This window comes from Bufo bufo, chromosome 6 (genome assembly GCF_905171765.1).
Source record: "Bufo bufo chromosome 6, aBufBuf1.1, whole genome shotgun sequence".
Lineage (NCBI taxonomy): Eukaryota > Metazoa > Chordata > Amphibia > Anura > Bufonidae > Bufo > Bufo bufo.
The window spans coordinates 329431765-329450016 of record NC_053394.1 but is presented as its reverse complement, the minus strand read 5'-3'; the positions used below and the strand labels follow the sequence as shown (position 1 = coordinate 329450016).

The 18252-nt window shown below is 47.9% G+C and overlaps 1 protein-coding gene across 3 annotated transcripts in view; it reads left to right on the top strand.

Moving 5' to 3' along the window:
* Positions 1-301: 301 nt before the first annotated feature.
* Positions 302-18252, top strand: part of CHD6 (chromodomain helicase DNA binding protein 6) — a 188699-nt gene continuing 170748 nt past the window's right edge. For 2 of the 3 annotated variants that reach the window (XM_040435016.1, XM_040435018.1), the window contains exon 1: positions 302-397. The gene's annotated coding sequence lies outside the window, so the exon portion shown is untranslated. The remainder of the gene's footprint in view (positions 398-18252) is intronic. The other variant, XM_040435017.1, reaches the window with a different exon arrangement.

The window sequence follows — 18252 nt, the reverse complement described above, 5'->3', positions numbered from 1 at the left end:
CACAGCACAGCATGCAGCTAGCTAGCAGGAAAAAGCAGCTCAAATATCCAGCAGGACCCCCCCTGAGCTCCCCCCTTGTCTCTCGCGCTGCACCCCCCTTCTATCCCCCCCTTCCTATTCTCAACCAATCGCCGAGCTCATCTCATCCATGCAAATAGCAGCACAATGGAGCAAAGCAATAACCACGCTGCAACCAGCCTTGAAACGACCACCACTTGTTTGACAAGTCAACGACCAATCACCGGCGAGCTTTTCGCCTGCCTGCCACTAAGATAACCAATGAGAGCGAGGAGGAGGCGTTCCCCGACCAAGTTAGGGTGTCCGTGCAGGGTGTCTTGTGCTAAACTTCACCAAATAATAGCTGTTTGTATTTTGGCTGCAGCAGTGGCCATTTTAGGTAAGTTCTTCTCTTAACTTTTTAATTTGCAGCATCTTTGCTAGTTTCTGTGTCGCCCGGGGCGTGTGGCTGCCATCCATGCCCTTCCTGGGCATCTCTTATGAATGAAACTGTGATTTTCCCGTACTGTTCCTTGGCTTTTTGTGTGGGCTTCAACGAGGAGCTGGAGGAGGAGGGGGGGTTGTCTGTAAACGTGTCCACGTCGGGAGAGTGCGGATATATATCGTGCATCTAGCGCTCGGTTTTAACCCCTCCTCCGTCTCCCTTTCCTCTAGGTTCCTCGCAGGTTTTTGTATTTTGGGTTTTTAGCGTCCCCCCCCCTTTTTGCCCTTTTGGTTCTGCCCACTGCACTAAAGCGTGTGCTGTGGGCAGTACCAAGTGGGGGAGGATTAGGGAAACTGGAAGCAGTAAGGGCATGGAAATACTGTAATGTGGCTTGGTTTAAAGGCCAGACATCCATCCATGATTAGTGGGCTGTGAGGGGCCTGCTGGGCAGACTACAATAGGAATATGGACCCAGTGGTGGGGATAGGCATGTGTGTGCTCCGGATGGGTCTGTGCCTAGACCTACCTATCAGGCCTACAGCCCTGGCTCACCTGCCTGCCTCATGTCATGGGAAACAGCTGCATTCTGTACGCAGCACTTCCTGCTGAGGAGACCCCTGAAGATTGCATGGCCCTGTTCACATGATGCAGATTTGCTGCTGTGAGGTTTTATTGCGTCGTCTAGATATGCAGCGTGAGCGAAGGAGGATTTATGAAGGTCCCGTTCACACTTAGCAGTTTTAGAGCATGCTGCTGTGTCGCATCCATGGGAAAAAAACACGTGAACGTGAACATCCGTGGTTACAGTGGAAACTGTTGTAGGGGTGGGATCCCCCACGAATACCAAATTTGTGGCGCAGTTTTTGGCCGCAGTGTTATCACTATGCGGATTTCCTGCCTCCAAGGTTTGCGGCCACGGTGGCGGTTGCCATAGATTACATATGTGAAGCAGAGGAGCTTACGCTTCGGTATGGGCAGTGGATGAGTATTTGTACGCCTGCGTCCTATGGGACCCACTATGGTGACCATTAAACCTCAACAAATAGCATTTATTATGTAGATAAAATTAATACAAGGCACTTACTAATGTATTGTGATTGTCCATATTGCCTCCTTTGCTGGCTGGATTCATTTTTCCATCACATTATGCACTGCTCGTTTCCATGGTTATGACCACCTTGCAATCCATCAGTGGTGGTCGTGCTTGCACACTATAGGAAAAAGCACCATCCTATGTGCACTGCCACGGTCCCGGCCACCAGAGAGGTTGGCACTTTTTCCTATAGTGTGCAAGCACGACCACCACTGACTGATTGCAGGGTGGTAGCAACCATAGAAACAAGCAGTGTCTAATGTGATGGAAAAATGAATCCAGCCAGCAAAGGAAGCAATATGGATAATCGCAATACATTAGAAAGTGGCTCGTATTAACTTTCTCTACATGATAATTGCTACTTGCTGAAGTGAGACAACCCCTTTAATATTAATTAAAGGGCTGAAAGCTTACGAATATTCTGGTTGGTGTCATTCAGAGATGTGTAGTTACTTTTGAAATTCTTGGAACTGGAGATTTAGGAGATAAAATAGTTTTCGTGGAGGCAGACATTTTTCTGAACTTCCCATAGTGTGTGGTCTGTGCAGATGAATGAATGACAGGAGACATCTTGCTCTCTGTGACTTGGACACTTGCATTCCTAGCCGGGGGCTGGAGATCTGAGCCTATGGACTTGTACAAGCAGGATATCTGGGTGACATGTCATCCATGTAAGTTGCCAGTTTCAGACAAGTGTATTTGGTCCGGGAAACACGTTCCGCGTGGGAGCATTATTTCCTGAACTGGCTACGCTCCTCTGAAGTGAACTTGTGGCATGATAATGGTTTATGATGCTGGGATTTTCTTCCTGACTGAGAATCTGCTGAGCTGTAGTCATACACAAGGACTATAGTTCAGTAGACCCGCTGTTGGACGAGCATTCACAGCATCCTAACTTGCTATAATGCTGCAAGTTTATTTCAGAGCAGCGGTAGTGATATACAGGTAAACATGAACAGGAGAGAAGATTGCTGCGAGGCACGGATATGCCTGGATCTGGCATCTCAACAGTGTCCAAAACACTCTCTCTGTCTCTCTCTCTGTCTCTCTCTCTGTCTCTCTCTGTCTCTCTCTCTGTCTCTCTCTCTGTCTCTCTCTCTCTCTCTCTCTCTGTCTCTCTCTCTGTCTCTCTCTCTCTGTCTCTCTCTCTGTCTCTCTCTCTCTCTGTCTCTCTCTCTCTCTGTCTCTCTCTCTCTCTGTCTCTCTCTCTCTCTGTCTCTCTCTGTCTCTCTCTCTCTCTGTCTCTCTCTCTCTCTGTCTCTCTCTCTCTCTGTCTCTCTCTCTCTCTCTCTCTGTCTCTGTCTCTCTCTCTCTCTGTCTGTCTCTCTCTCTGTCTGTCTGTCTCTCTCTCTGTCTGTCTGTCTCTCTCTCTCTCTCTGTCTCTCTCTCTCTCTGTCTCTCTCTCTCTCTGTCTCTCTCTCTCTCTGTCTCTCTCTCTCTCTGTCTCTCTCTCTCTCTGTCTCTCTCTCTCTCTGTCTCTCTCTCTCTCTGTCTCTCTCTCTCTCTGTCTCTCTCTCTCTCTCTCTCTCTCTCTCTCATACACTCATCTGAAACCGGCCTAATGCATCTGCTCAGGGGTCTAAGCCACCCAAAGGCCTACTCACCTTACCGACCCCCTGTTGATCCCATTCTGACGCTTCCCGGCTCCCCAATAGTCCCTACTCCTTGGTCCCTCTCAACACACACGAAATGACCACTCGGCTAATCACTGGCCAAAGTGGAGTTGGCTGAGCAGTCGTTTCCTGTGTGTTTTAGTTTAGAGACTGGTGGGGATTGGTTAAAGGGGTTATCCAGTAATATATATATATAATGATGACCTATCCTCAGGATGTTACGGGGAGCCGACGGGCTCACTGGAGCTCTGGTAAACGCAGCCGGCTCCCTGCATGTCTCCCCAGCACAGCACTGTGCATACTAGTATAGCAACTGTGCTTGGTACTGCCCATCCGCATTCACTTCAGTGGGGCTGAGCTGCAACTAGCAAAAGTAAACACAAATAATAAAGTAAATACAGTACTGCCATACTTAGGCTACTTTCACACTTGCGTTGTTCTTTTCCGGCATAGAGTTCCGTCACAGGGGCTCTATACCGGAAAAGAACTGATCAGGTATGTCCCCATGCATTCTGAATGGAGAGTAAGGGCTCTTTCACACCTGCGTTATTGTCTTCCGGCATAGAGTTCCGTCGTCGGGGCTCTATGCCGGAAGAATCCTGATCAGGATTATCCTAATGCATTCTGAATGGAGAGAAATCCGTTCAAGATGCATCAGGATGTCTTCAGTTCCGGTATGGAACGTTTGTTGGCCGGAGAAAATACCGCAGCATGCTGCGCTTTTTGCTCCGGCCAAAAATCCGGAACACTTGCCGCAAGGCCGGATCCGGAATTAATGCCCATTGGAAGGCATTGATCCGGATCCGGCCTTAAGCTAAACGTCGTTTCGGCGCATTGCCGCATCCGACATTTAGCTTTTTCAGAGTGGTTACCATGGCTGCCAAGACGCTAAAGTCCTGGCAGCCATGGTAAAGTGTAGTGGGGAGCGGGGAGCAGTGTACTTACCGTCCGTGCGGCTCCCCGGGCGCTCCAGAGTGACGTCAGGGCGCCCCAAGCTCATGGATCATGTGATCACATGGATCACGTCATCCATGCGCATGGGGCGCTCTGACGTCATTCTGGAGCGCCCGGGGAGCCGCACGGACGGTAAGTATACCGCTCCCCCGCTCCCCACTACTACTATGGCAACCAGGACTTTAATAGCGTCCTGGGTGCCATAGTAACACTGAACGCATTTGGAAGACGGTTCCGTCTTCAAATGCTTTCAGTACACTTGCGTTTTTCCGGATCCGGAGTGTAATTCCGGCAAGTGGAGTACACGCCGGATCCGGACAACGCAAGTGTGAAAGAGGCCTAATCCGTTCAGTTTGCATCAGGATGTCTTCAGTTCAGTCGTTTTGACTGATCAGGCAAAAGAGAAAACCGTAGCATGCTACGGTTTTATCTCCGGCTAAAAAAACTGAAGACTTGCCTGAATGCCGGATCAGGCATTTTTTCCCATAGGAATGTATTAGTGCCGGATCCGGCATTCAGAATACTGGAATGCCGGATCCGTCCTTCCGGTATGCGCATGCGCAGACTGAAAAAAAGGTGAAAAAATAAATGCCGGATCCGTTTTTGCCGGATGACGCCGGAAAGACGGATCCGGCATTTCAATGCATTTTTTCGACTGATCAGGCATTTTTAAGACTGATCAGGATCCTGATCAGTCTTACTAATGCCATCAGTTAGCATACATTTTGCCTGATCCGGCAGGCAGTTCCGGCGACGGAACTGCTTGCCGGATCTCTCTGCCGCAAGTGTGAAAGTAGCCTTACTATAGAAAATGTACTAATTCTACGTTATAAATGTGAGATTCTTGGCAATTACACTTTGTACAAAATGATTTGTGCCAGTCTTCCAGCGTCAAGACGATCTCTTTAGGACAGGAACCTATACTAAATACTACCTCTGCTGGTGACACATGCATGCTGAGCCCACTACCTCTTTTGGTGCCACAATGGCCCTACAATAAAGTTGGGGAATGCAGGGTCCACATGCATGCTGAGCCCACTCTATACCTCTCCTGGTGCCAAATGGCCTCCAATGAGTGAAGGGAGAGCAGGCTACAGCTTTATACTTTCACTAATGAAAATCAGCCTATGGGGCAGACAGGTTGGTTAGTGCACGACCAATGAAGTCAGCCACATCTCCGATGCACCCTGCAGAGAAAGAAATAGGGGTTAGTCAGCACATCCCATGGAAGGGCTTCCGATCCATGCCTCTGCACCGCAAAAGATAGGACACGTCCAATCTTTTGCCTTATCTTGCGGATTGAGGACCCATTCAGGTCAATCAGTCTGCATCGCGATGTGGAGTTCACACGGCCGGTGTCCGTGTATTGCGGACCGCAACACGGGCACGGCGCCAATACGGACATCTAAATGGGGCCTTAGGGTAGAATGGCATCACCATTTAGTTTCTGTTCTTTTGATCCGTACACACCCTTCTGGTCCACAAAGGCCTTTTTCTAAAATAATGGATCTCAGACGGAAATGGCTAAAACGGATGCAAAATGAGCAGTTCAGTTATTTGGTCAGTAATCTCCATCCGTTAGGGTTTTGCAGTCTGCAAATTGCGGATCTGCAAAACACGGATACCGGTCCCGTGCATTCCACATTTTACAGAATGGCCCTCCTCTAATAGAACAGTCCTATCCTTGTCTGTAGTGCGGACAAGAATAGGACATGTTTTGTGATTTTCGGGACGGCACGGTACAGACAGCACATGAGCGTTGTCTGCATCTTTTGCGGCCACGTTGAAGTGAATCGGTTCCTATCCGACCCGCAAAAAATGCAGACCGGATGTGGACCGAAGATGCGTTTGTGTGCATGGGCCTTATTGTAAGCCAAAACCAGTAGTGAAGCCTACTCGGAGATGAGGTATAATGGACAGATTTCCTCCTGGTCTGTGTTTTTGACCTGCATCTGGTTTTGGCTCGCAGTAAGGACTCATTCAGACGGCCGTATGCTGTCCGCAAAAACACGGATCCGTTTTGTTTTCGGACATTCCAGCATGTCCGCAAAAAAAGGATTGCATTCATTTTTTATTTTTTTTGCTGACCCATAGACTTCAATGGGGCCATGTCCTGATTTTCACTGACAAGTGTAGGACATGTTTCATTTGTTTTGCTTAGCCATGGAATGGAATGGAAGAAAAGGGCCCCACAGAAGTGAATAGGGCAGCGTCTAATCCCCCCAAAAAACGGATCCGCATTTTTGCGGACAGCATACGTCATCTGAATGAGCCCTTACTGAGGGAAATAATTTACCAAATAAGGCTACTTTCACATTCGCGTTTTTGCTGTCTGGTTTTGAGATCCAACATGGGATGTCAAAACCACAGCAAAATGTTTCCGTTATAATAATACAACCGACTGCATCCGTTCAGAAAGGATCCGGTTGTATTATATCGAATACAACCAGATTTTTTGTGTCTGAAAAAAACGGATCCAGCACCATTGACTAACATGGTTTTTGGTGCCAGATCTGGCTTCTTCAGTTTCCTATGCCGCACACAAAAATGCTGCTTGCAGCGGTTTTGTGTCCGGAAGGGAATACATTTTGGTGCGCTCCGTTCTGGTTTGTTCAGTTTTGTCCCCATTGACAATGAATAGACTTCACGTCACGTTTTTCCCATCCGTTTGACGTATACATTGGAAAAAAGCGCAGCACGCCAAACTTTTGTATCCTGTAGTATATACTTTTTTTTTTTTACAGTGGAACTCTATGGTGACGGATGCCACTGTATGTCGTCAGTCTGAGGCATCTGAAAAAACGTGATGTGAATCCAGCCTTACTCTAGGTTCAGACTATTTTATGTATTATACGGTCTGAATTGCTCCGATGATGTCTCTTTGAAGGGGTGTTTTGGTGTCCCACGTGGTGTATAGGCGGCACTTTACGCCGGTAACCTGAATCGGTTCCATCCTTCATTTAATGTGTATGCCCACATGACCAGGAAAAACGCTTTCCGCCATCATGTCATAAATAATAGAAAAAAGTTGTGAAATTGCTCTGAGGCATTGTCTGTTCCCCTCGCCCACATAGACCGCGCTGTAACGTATCAGTCTGTAATTTTCAGCAGGATTTGGACAGGGGCGAATCCTTTAGTTTAGTGCCTTGTCCTGTTCGTGATATGGAGCTTGATGGACAGCGCTGTATACACTCGCCATACAGTTCTGTCATGAACCTTTGTGCTGTTGAAGTTCATGATGTTGGAAATTTTTTCTCGTCTGACCTGTGATGTTACATCGAACAGTAGCTGTGTGGATTTTTTCGGTTTTGGATCATAAATTACCGGTAGCATTGTTTGCTTGCTGTCACTGGGAAGCACATGATGCAATTGGAGCAACAATCCACGATTGCTTTGGGGTAACCCAGTTTTTAAAGGGTTACTCCTGTAGGGGTTTATGACGGTTAGATGCCTGTCTCATCTCTGGGACCCGCTCCAATCTGGAAAATGGAGGTGACCCTGATAGTGTTCAATGTTGAGGAGGCTATTTGCAGCGCAGCCACCTCTCCATTGAACTCTGTGGAGGATGTGGAATCCTCAACTGTCAAGAATTCATGGCCAGATGAGAATACCACTTTAAGGGTAGGTTCACACAGAGTTTCTGGAACTAGGTTTTTCAGGCAATGCCAGAAGTAGATTTGAAAGAAATTGGAAATCTAAAGAAAGGACTTGTACTTCTCCTTCCTTTTGGATCCAGTTCTGGCTTTGGATGAAATACCTGAAGGGAAATGTCCCTCAAAAAGTGTGTGAAGTAGGAATATAGACTGGCTATAGTATGTCGCCACATTCACATTTCCATATCTTTTTGACGTCTGTGGAACATCCATGTGTGTTTCATTAATGAAGATACCATGTCTGGTCCGTGTGTTGTCCGTATTCCACGGACACTGCTCAGCTGAAAATTCATTTCCACAACCTCTCCTACCAATGGTCTTTGAACTACTGACAGAACATGGATGCCACCCGTGTTGCGTCAGTGGTTTTTCACAGACCCTTAGACTTCAGCGGGCCTGTTTGGTCCGCACTGCTGACCAAAGTAGTGCAAGCCTCCAGGATTAAAATCAATGGGTACGTGTGCTGTCCATCAAAATTAGCCTAAGAATCATAGCAACTATGGATGAACGAATCGACTTTGGATGGTACGTCCGAAGTCGATTCGCAAAAAACGTTGTTGTAATACTGTAAAAAATAAAGATATGGCATATCTGGAGGACTGCTCAAAGCAAATTACTTTATTATTACTACTACTATAGCAGTTCTCAATTGTTAAAAGATTTAAAATATCATACAAGATACGTAAATTGTACAGAAATTAAATAACAAAAGGATAAAACATCACAAATGACGATAAGATAAAAATCACTTGAGGTATAAATGTGTATGTCAGACAGCTTATAGGTGCTTTCTGATTAGTCCACCACAGAAAAATTGGTTATCAGCACTATATAGGCTGTTTGTTAGTAATTCTCTGAGATTTTCGATAGTCACCAATTCTTCAGTTAGTAAAATAATAAGCGATTCTTGATGTTATAACGCAATGTTAGACTTTATGAAAGAGTCATATTATTCTTATAACACAGTTCTTAAGTTTGTCAAATTGTAGAAATTCAGGAATTATTAGCTCTGGGTGGCGTCCCACCTATTATCGAGCTGTCTTATTCCCTTACCTCCAACCTCTGAGTGCGGCTTTTTCCTTTTGGTCGCCGTTCCTTCAGCGTCCCACGTGTTCAGCTTCTCCTTAGCTTCAATTAGGTGAAGAGTGGAACTGTGTCATTCCAGGAAGCTTTCAAGCATAAGTCTTTATGTAGGGCGGATCAGTCACTTGAGAGGTTAAAAAGGAGGTAGAGTTGTAAGTGTCCTTGCGTACGCCAGAATGGTGGTAATGTGGGGTCCATATTCCTCCCAGACGCGTTTCGAAGTCCCAAAAGGTACTGACTTCTTCCTCAGTGGATGTTGTAATACTGTACGGAGTTTCCGCTCCGTACTGTATTACAATGTATTGGCTCAGATGAGCCGAAGTTATTAATTTGCAAAGTCGCGCCAGACTTTGTGTAATAACTTCGGAAATTAGTTATTACTGTAAAAAACCTTGGTACTGAACTCGAGTTTGGTTCCAAGGTACCAGTAGGAACCAAACCAGAGTTCAATACCAAGGTTTTTTTTACAGTAATAATTATCTCCCGAAGTTATTACACGAAGTCTGGCGCGATTTTGCAAAGTAATAACTTATCAAAGTTTTTTGCGAATCCCTAATAGCAATAGATGAAGCCAATTTGAGCTGTTGTACCCATCATGGTTGTCTCAGCGCCCGGACCCCCCACAATGGGAAAAACCATAGTCTTCTCCAATTCCAGCTTCGTGCGTACAGCTTCTGAATGTAAACGAGTGGTTCCATTCACTGACAGCACCACTAACTAAAGTGAACTTGCTGCAGCACCTGTCCCAGCCCCGAATGCTTTGGAAGTTATCAGCTTCAATGGTGGTCACTTCGGGAGGGGGGAGAATGTGGGGTGACTAATCTTTGTCCTATGCATGGAGTTCTGCAAGAAGTAACCTTCAGGATATGATCATATAGTAAGCAGGCAGGTCTGGTGAATTGGGCAGAATCATTATTACTGAGTGTCCAGATACCGGCGTTTACAGTGGTAACTCTGGTCACTAGACCTGTGACTTCAAGGGTATGTTCACACGGGTGCACATGCAGCAGATTTTCCAGCACAGAATTGTGTGTGGTAAATCCAGTATTTATACCGTAGCAGCAAGCACCAAATGGACAATCCACACCGCAGATCAATTTCAGCGTGAATTACTTTCCATAGGGTGTGGATGTACACTATAGGAAATAATCCGCACGGAAATTGTCCTGTGGTGCGGATTTTAAGCCACAGCAGATTTCACCCTTTAAGATGCGGAAAACGTCACTAATCTGCATGTACCGTAACTGGTGCGTGTTTTTGCTGTCCTGTGTGGTGTACCCCAAAGTGGTATTTCCGTAATGTCATGGCGTGTCGTTAGGATGTAGCATTATGAGCGTTATATGAAAAGATGCTCCAGAATTGCTATTGCATAGTGAATGCAAGTAGTCACTAAAGCAGTGTCGGGAGAGGTGACATTTCCTGTTTACAGGGTCATTACACACAGGCATAACTGATCAGGGTCTCCTTAGACCAGTGGTGGCGAACCTATGGCACGGGTGCCAGAGGCGGCACTCAGAGCCCTCTCTGTGGGCACCCGCACCCTGGAAAATGTCTACGGTTTACCAATATCCATAAAATAACAAAAACAAAGACAGGTGCACTCTGTGGTCTTACTAAGCCCTCAAACTGGTGTTAAAATTTAGAGATTAGCCAACATGTCCCACGTGAGGACATGTCTGAGTGGGGCTCAGAGCTCTCTCCCTCCTCCCATTGTATGCATGGTTACATGCTGGAGGTTACTGGGAGATTGCTTTGAGTCGGACCTTGCGCTCCTGTAATTCGCCCACTGGCTGCTGGTATTGCCCACATGGCCCAGGCAGGTTTAGCGTTAGGTCCCAAGCTACTTGAGAAACCTTGGCGCGGTGCTCGGGCTCAGACATGTCCTCACGTAGGACATGTTGGCTAATTTTAACACCAGTTTGAGGGTTTAGTAAGACCGCAGAGTGCACCTGTCTTTGTTTTTGTTATATTATATATACTGTTTATCACATCCACACATTTGCTATCCTGTGTAGGATGTCCATTGTGGTACTTGTGGTCTGCTGCAGGCATCCTCCATTGTATGCATTTTTGCTTGGGATTGCCATTGGCAGCGGACCACAAGTGCAGGATCTGCCCCCCCGGTATAGATGCACCACTGCATATGGGGTTGAGCACTTCCTGCTTTTTAATACCACGCCAATTTGTAGGGTGTACCAATATGCCTTAGACTTCTCCTGCCATTCATTAGTGCAGGGCGCACTATGAGCAGCGCAGGCAGCGCACTATGAGCAGCGCAGGCAGCGCACTATGAGCAGCGCAGGCAGCGCACTATGAGCAGCGCAGGCAGCGCACTATGAGCAGCGCAGGCAGCGCACTATGAGCAGCGCAGGCAATAGCTAAGTGATACAGTACATGGAAGATATACTAGACTGGACTGTAGTATTCAGGGTAAATTGCTGTGTTGGCACTTTGCGAGAAATAAGTGGGTTTTGAGCTACAGTTTGGGCACTCGGTCTGTTAAAGGTTCGCCATCACTGCCTTAGACCCTGCAGCTTTGCTCCAGACACCCCGGCAGTCCTGTGACTAAAAGGCCTCTTTCACACGGGCGATACGGGTGCGTTGCGGGAACATGCGTGATTTTTTCCACGCGAGTGCAAAGCGTTTTAATGCGTTTTGCACACGTATGAGAAAAATAGGCATGTTTGGTACCCAGACCCGAACCTGGACTTCTTCACAGAAGTTCGGGTTTGGGTTCAGTATTCTGTAAATTTTATTATTTTCCCTTATAACATGCTTATAAGGGAAAATATTAGCATTCTTTAATACAGAATGCTTAGTAGAAGGTCAATAGAGGGTTAAAAACGAATAATAATAAACTCACCTCCTCTAATTAATCGCGTAGCTGCCGGTCTCCTGTTCTTTCTTCAGGACCTGTCAAAGGACCTGTGGTGATGTCACTGAGCTCAACTAGGGGTGCACCGAAATTTCGGCAGCCGAAAATATCGGCCGAAAATGCACCTAATCCACTTCGGCCGATATTGTTACATATCGGCCGAAAATATGGGGTGTGGGATTTGTCACCCACCATCTGCGGGCGGGCGCCGGGCGGGCGGTTTACTTTGTCACTGCATCTTTATTTTACCTTACAATCGTGAGGCTCCAGTAACTAACAACTCTGCAGGCAGAGCGGAGGCCGGCGTAACGTCACTTACTCACGTGACGCGCCTGCTCCGCCTCCTTCATTCATAAAGTGGGCGGAGCAGGTGCGTCACGTGAGTAAGTGACGTTACGCCGCCCTCCGCTCTGCCTGCAGAGTTGTTAGTTACTGGAGCCTCACGATTGTAAGGTAAAATAAAGATGCAGTGAGTGATGCTGTGAGCAGCAGGGCCGGGGCTGTTATGGGTAGGGGGATCGGTCTATGGCACTGCTATGGGGAGGGGGGATCTGTGCACTGCTATGGGGAGGGGGGATCTGTGCACTGCTATGGGGAGGGGGGATCTGTGCACTGCTATGGGGAGGGGGGATCTGTGCACTGTTATGGGGAAAGGGATCTGTGCACTGTTATGCCCATAACAGTGCACATATCCCCTTTCCATAACAGTGCACAGATCCCCCTCTCCATAACAGCGCCACCCACAGATCCCCCTCTCCATAACAGCGCCACCCACAGATCCCCCTCTCCATAACAGCGCCACCCACAGATCCCCCTCTCCATAACAGCGCCACCCACAGATCCCCCTCTCCATAACAGCGCCACCCACAGATCCCCCTCTCCATAACAGCGCCACCCACAGATCCCCCTCTCCATAACAGCGCCACCCACAGATCCCCCTCTCCATAACAGCGCCACCCACAGATCCCCCTCTCCATAACAGCGCCACCCACAGATCCCCCTCTCCATAACAGCGCCACCCACAGATCCCCCTCTCCATAACAGCGCCACCCACAGATCCCCCTCTCCATAACAGCGCCACCCACAGATCCCCCTCTCCATAACAGCGCCACCCACAGATCCCCCTCTCCATAGCGCCACCCACAGATCCCCCTCTCCATAACAACGCCACCCACAGATCCCCCTCTCCATAACAACGCCACCCACAGATCCCCCTCTCCATAACAGCGCCACCCACAGATCCCCCTCTCCATAACAGCGCCACCCACAGATGAATTTCATTCATGAAAAAGAATTATTAATAAAATCATTCAAAAAAAAGTATTTTAAAAGTATTTGGGCAAAAAGGCAGTTTCGGTTTCGGTTTTCGGTCAAGGGCATCCTGAATTTTCGGTTTCGGTTTCGGACCAGAATTTTCATTTCGGTGCACCCCTAAGCTCAACACATGGTCTGGATCATGTGATGTATCATGTGATGAGCACAGTGATGTCACCACAGGTCCTTTGACAGGTCCTGAAGAAAGAACAGGAGACCGGCAGCTACGCGATTAATTGGAGGAGGTGAGTTAATTATTTTTTAACCCTCAATTGACCTGCTACTAAACATTCTGTATTAAAGAATGCTATTATTTTACTTTTTAACCATGTTATAAGGGAAAATAATAAAGTGAATAGACTTTCAACTTAGCAACCATGCGTGAAAATCGCACCGCATCCGCACTTGCTTGCAGATGCTTGCGATTTTCACGCAGCCCCATTCACTTCTATGGGGCCTGCGTTGCGTGAAAAACACACAATATAGAGCATGCTGCGATTTTCATGCAACGCACAAGTGATGCGTGAAAATCACCGCTCATATGCACAGACCCATAGAAGTGAATTGATCCGGATTCAGTGCGGGTGCAATGCGTTCACCTCACGCATTGCACCCGCGCGGAAAACTCGCCCGTGTGAAAGAGGCCAATGAGGAAGCTGCTTTGCCGCTTCCTGCTCCCTCCACCACGCGCTTGTACAGCGCTCCCCTGCCAGCACAGGAGAAGGCAGAAGCGGTAATAAACCGCTCCTGTCTTCTCCTCAGGATCCCTGCTGTGTCTGTCAGCCGGGACCCGACCTGCTCCTGCTGATCAGCGCTGGGATTAAAGCGCTGCCTGCACGTGTATATACGTGCTATCTGCACGGGGCAGGTGCAGATAGGATGTATATACACAGTGGGCATTCGGGAAGGGGATAATCAGCAGCCGGGTAGCAATGAGCTTGTTATATGCCATTACTTGGGGGCAATCTCTATAAAAAGATGCTAGACATTTACGTTATATATTTTATACCCCTATTCCCTTGTACAAAGTGTATTGTGTTATGTCCCCTGGACACTCTGTGTCTCTCAGGTGCCGCTGGCAATGCTGCCAGTATCTGCTCAGCAAGTTACACACACAGGCCGATGTACTACTTAACCAGAGCAAGGTTTATTACTCGGAACATTATGGCATTCTTACATGGAGGAGTCTTATTCCAAACAGCTTCTGTCCTTATCAGATGCAATCCCTTCTCAGCCTCATGTGTCTGCTTCCGGTTCCCCTCACACACTGTCTGACTTCCTGGTACAGCTCCTCCTCCCCCATCATGCATCAGGAGAAAGAGGGTAAAGGTCACAGTGATCTATCACAAACATCACACCTCCTTTCCTTCCCAAAAAAAAAAAAAAAACATAACAAGAGAACAAATGTTGAACACATAACATAACAAGGCAAGCGAGATCAGTTCAGCAAGTAGTATCTCCAACTCAGTTCTGTGATTTCCGCAGCACTTCATGAGCCCTTTGTCTCTGTTCCCTGACCTCCAATGTGTCCCGTAAGATTTCAGCACTTTGCCAGCGCGGCGTTTGACGTCTTTGACGGGTAGACTTACGCAGAGGCACAGCACTGGGAGGGATAGAGTCAGTCAAAGGTTCTGGAGATGTCAGTGGGCGTCCCACTGACAAATCAGTCTCTGTAACTCCAGGCACATGTCCGGGCTCCTCAGGAATATGGCCACCAACCGGTTCAGGGTTTGGTTGTAAACTTGTGGGATCATGCCAGACACCATGCCATATGTCACCAGCAGAGTTCAGAGTAGACTCTGGTGGGTGGTTAGAAAGAGGGGTCGGTTTTGTCACTAGTGGCCGGCAAATGCGTTTCCTCAATTGTGAAAGGTGTCGCCGAACACAAATGCTTTCCTCCAGGCGGACAAGGTACATTCTTCTGCCAAGAGTTCCATCAATAACGCCAGGAAGCCAAGGAGGCAAAGCTCTGTAATTCCGAGACCATACAAGATCACCGGCACGGAATCCCAGACGGCCCGGCGGAGGAGGCGTTGGTGACTGTTCCTGCGGACGAACTAAATCAAGTTTGGTGCGGAGATGCCTGCCAAACATAAGAAAAGCCGGTGACAGCCCAGTAGTAGCGTGTTTCGTGTTACGGTACATGATCAAGAATTCCAGCAGCTTCTCTTCTGACAGTCCAACCTGGTCCAGAGTGGACAGTAAGTGCTTCTTAAATGTCTGCACAAATCGTTCTGCCAGCCCATTTGAAGCTGGATGATAAGGAGCTGTTTTGTAGTGTTGGACGCCCAAGCCACTAAGGAAGGATTGAAACTCATGCGATGTAAATTGAGTTCCATTGTCGGAGACTATGGCTGTTGGCAAGCCATATTGAGCAAAGAGCTTCCTTAAGACTAGAATGGTAGCAGCTGAGGTAATAGAAGGCATTTGAAAAACCTCCGGCCATTTTGAATGCGCATCTACCACGATCAAATACATTTTACCCTGGATGGGGCCAGCAAAATCAAGATGGAGTCTGGACCACGGTTCTGTTGGCCATGGCCAAGGTTGCAGGGTTCCTCTCTTTTGGGGTCGCTGGGCTTGACAGCACCCAGGACATTGAGCAACATAATCTTCAATTGCTGTATCCATTTGTGGCCACCAAACATAGCTCCGGGCTCGCTGCTTCATGCGCACCACACCAGGATGGCCTTCATGCAGTATCCTTAGCATGGTTGATTGCAAGTACTGGGGTACAATCACTCTATTGCCCCATTGTAGGCAACCAGCATTAGTCACAAGCTCACATTTTCTGGCAAAGTACGGCCGAAATTCACCTGAAACTCTCTCTGGCCATCCAGTCTGAACATAAGAGAATATCTGAGACAGGAAAGGATCTGTGGCTGTATGTCTGGCAATCAGGGAGGTGGACATGCAAGATTGTGGCCTGTGTACTTCCACTACACGTACCTCTCTTAGTAGGTGGTCATCTGCATTTCCATGGGTATCATGGGAGCGGTATCTGATAGAATAAGCATAAGCTCCTAAAAATAAAGCGTACCTTTGTAAGCGAGATGCGGTTGTTGTAGAAATTCCTTTCTGAGGGTTCAGTATTGACAACAGAGGTTTGTGGTCAGTGATAAGTGTGAACTCCCGACCATAGATGTACGCGTGAAATTTTTTGGTGGCCCATACAATGGCCAAAGCTTCCTTGTCAATCTGGGAGTAGTTTTGTTCTGCTGAGGTTAAAGACCTGGAGGCAAAAGAAATGGGGCGCTCCGTGCCATCCGGCATGACATGGGAAAGCACGGCACCCAGTCCATAAGGCGAGGCATCACAAGCCAGGATGACGGGTTTCTTTAAATCATAGTGGACCAGAACTCGAGAAGACAGAATGAGTTCTTTAGAAAGCCGAAAAGCTTCTTCACATTTGTCTGTCCATATCCATTTAGCTCTTGCATCCAGTAAGCGATGTAATGGGTAGAGCTGGTGTGCTAGGTTCGGCAAGAAACGGTGGTAGTAATTTAGGAGGCCAAGGTAGGACCTGAGCTGGGTGACATTCCGGGGGGTAGGGGCATGGGTAAGGGCTTTAACCTTTTCTTCAGTAGTGTGTAACCCATGTCGGTCCACCGTGTGGGCACAAAACTCCAGTTGAGACTTGAGAAATTCGCATTTTGAAAGATTGACACGCAAACCATACTTTTGGAGTCTCTCTAGCACAGCTTCAACATTCTTTCTGTGTTCTTCATCAGTGGGACCAGTGATGAGCATGTCATCCAGTAGACATTGGGTGAAAGGTATTCCTGCCAGTACCTCATCCATGATCCGCTGCCAGATGGCTGGAGCTGGGGCTATGCCAAAAACCATGCGGTTATACTGGAATAATCCTTTGAGTGTTAATGGTCAACAGATGGCGTGAATCTGGGTGTACTTGCAGTTGCAGGTAAGCTTGCTTTAAGTCTATTTTTGTAAACTTTTGCCCCCCAGCCAGTGAGCCAAATAAATCTTCAAGTCGAGGCAATGGGTATTGATCCACAAGAAGTTGGTTGTTCAGAGCTACCCTGAAATCACCACAAATCCTAATGTCTCCATTCTTTTTCTTGACAGGCACAATTGGTGATGCCCATTCACTTCTATCCACTTTCGTTATGATCTTTTCAGCCAATAGGTGGTCCAGCTCTGCTTCCACTTTTTTCCGCAAGGCAAAAGGTACTGATCTTGCCTTACAAAAACGAGGTGTAGCGCCAGGCTTCAAGAGGAGGTGGGCCATCTTTCCTTTTACGGTGCCCAAAGAGTCCTCAAAAACCTCTTTAAAACGTGACTTCAGGGATTCCACCCAATGGTCTACTTTAGAAAGCAATGTACGTTGGGCAATGGTAAAAGGAGGCATGCCCAGGGCTTTGATCCAGTCCCTTCCATACAGCGGAGGACCTCCATTCCTTACAACATAAAGGCGTAGACTTTGACTGCCGTTGCCTAATGCAGGGGTCTCCAAACCCCGGCCCGCGGGCCACATCCGGCCCGATTGTGCGTTCGATCCGGCCCGCCCGCAGCTGGCAGGTTGCAGGAACCAAATCCGCACAACCGCCCAGGGGCGTAACGATCGCGGTCGCAGAGGATGCGACCGCGACCGGGCCCGGCGGTGGGGGGGGCCCGCAGCTCCGTCGCCCCATCGCAAGTAATTTTAACATTTTTATGTAAATGGCTGGTCGCTTGGGCCCCCGGCCTCTGTGAGTAGTTGCGCCGCCCCACCAACCCCAGCCCTGCCTCCATCCATTCGGGCTCCGCCTCCACCCATTCAGGCCTGGTGGCGCTGTGATATCGCGCCAGCCAGGTCTCGCGGGATCACACAACGCACGCTGGAAGACAGGATTGTGGGCTGCAAGCAAGAGCAAGAAGGCGGGAGCGGAGCAGTCTGACGAGGTAAGTATTTTTTTTTTAAATGTGCACACCACCACTGCCTGGCTATAACTCACAGGGGGGCACCTGGCATGGAACTAAATGTCAGGCAAGAAATCCTCCACAGGGGACCAATGGGGAACAAAAATATATTTCAATAAGAAAAAAAGGCAAAAAAAATGGAAAAAAAATTAAACAGATAACAGAGGGGGCAAAAATGCAATATATACACACAGGGGATAAATGATTATGGAATATATACAGAGGGGGCAAAATGGATATATACAGGGCCCCTCTATTTATATCCATTTTGCCCCCTCTGTATATATTCCATTTTCCCCTCTTTA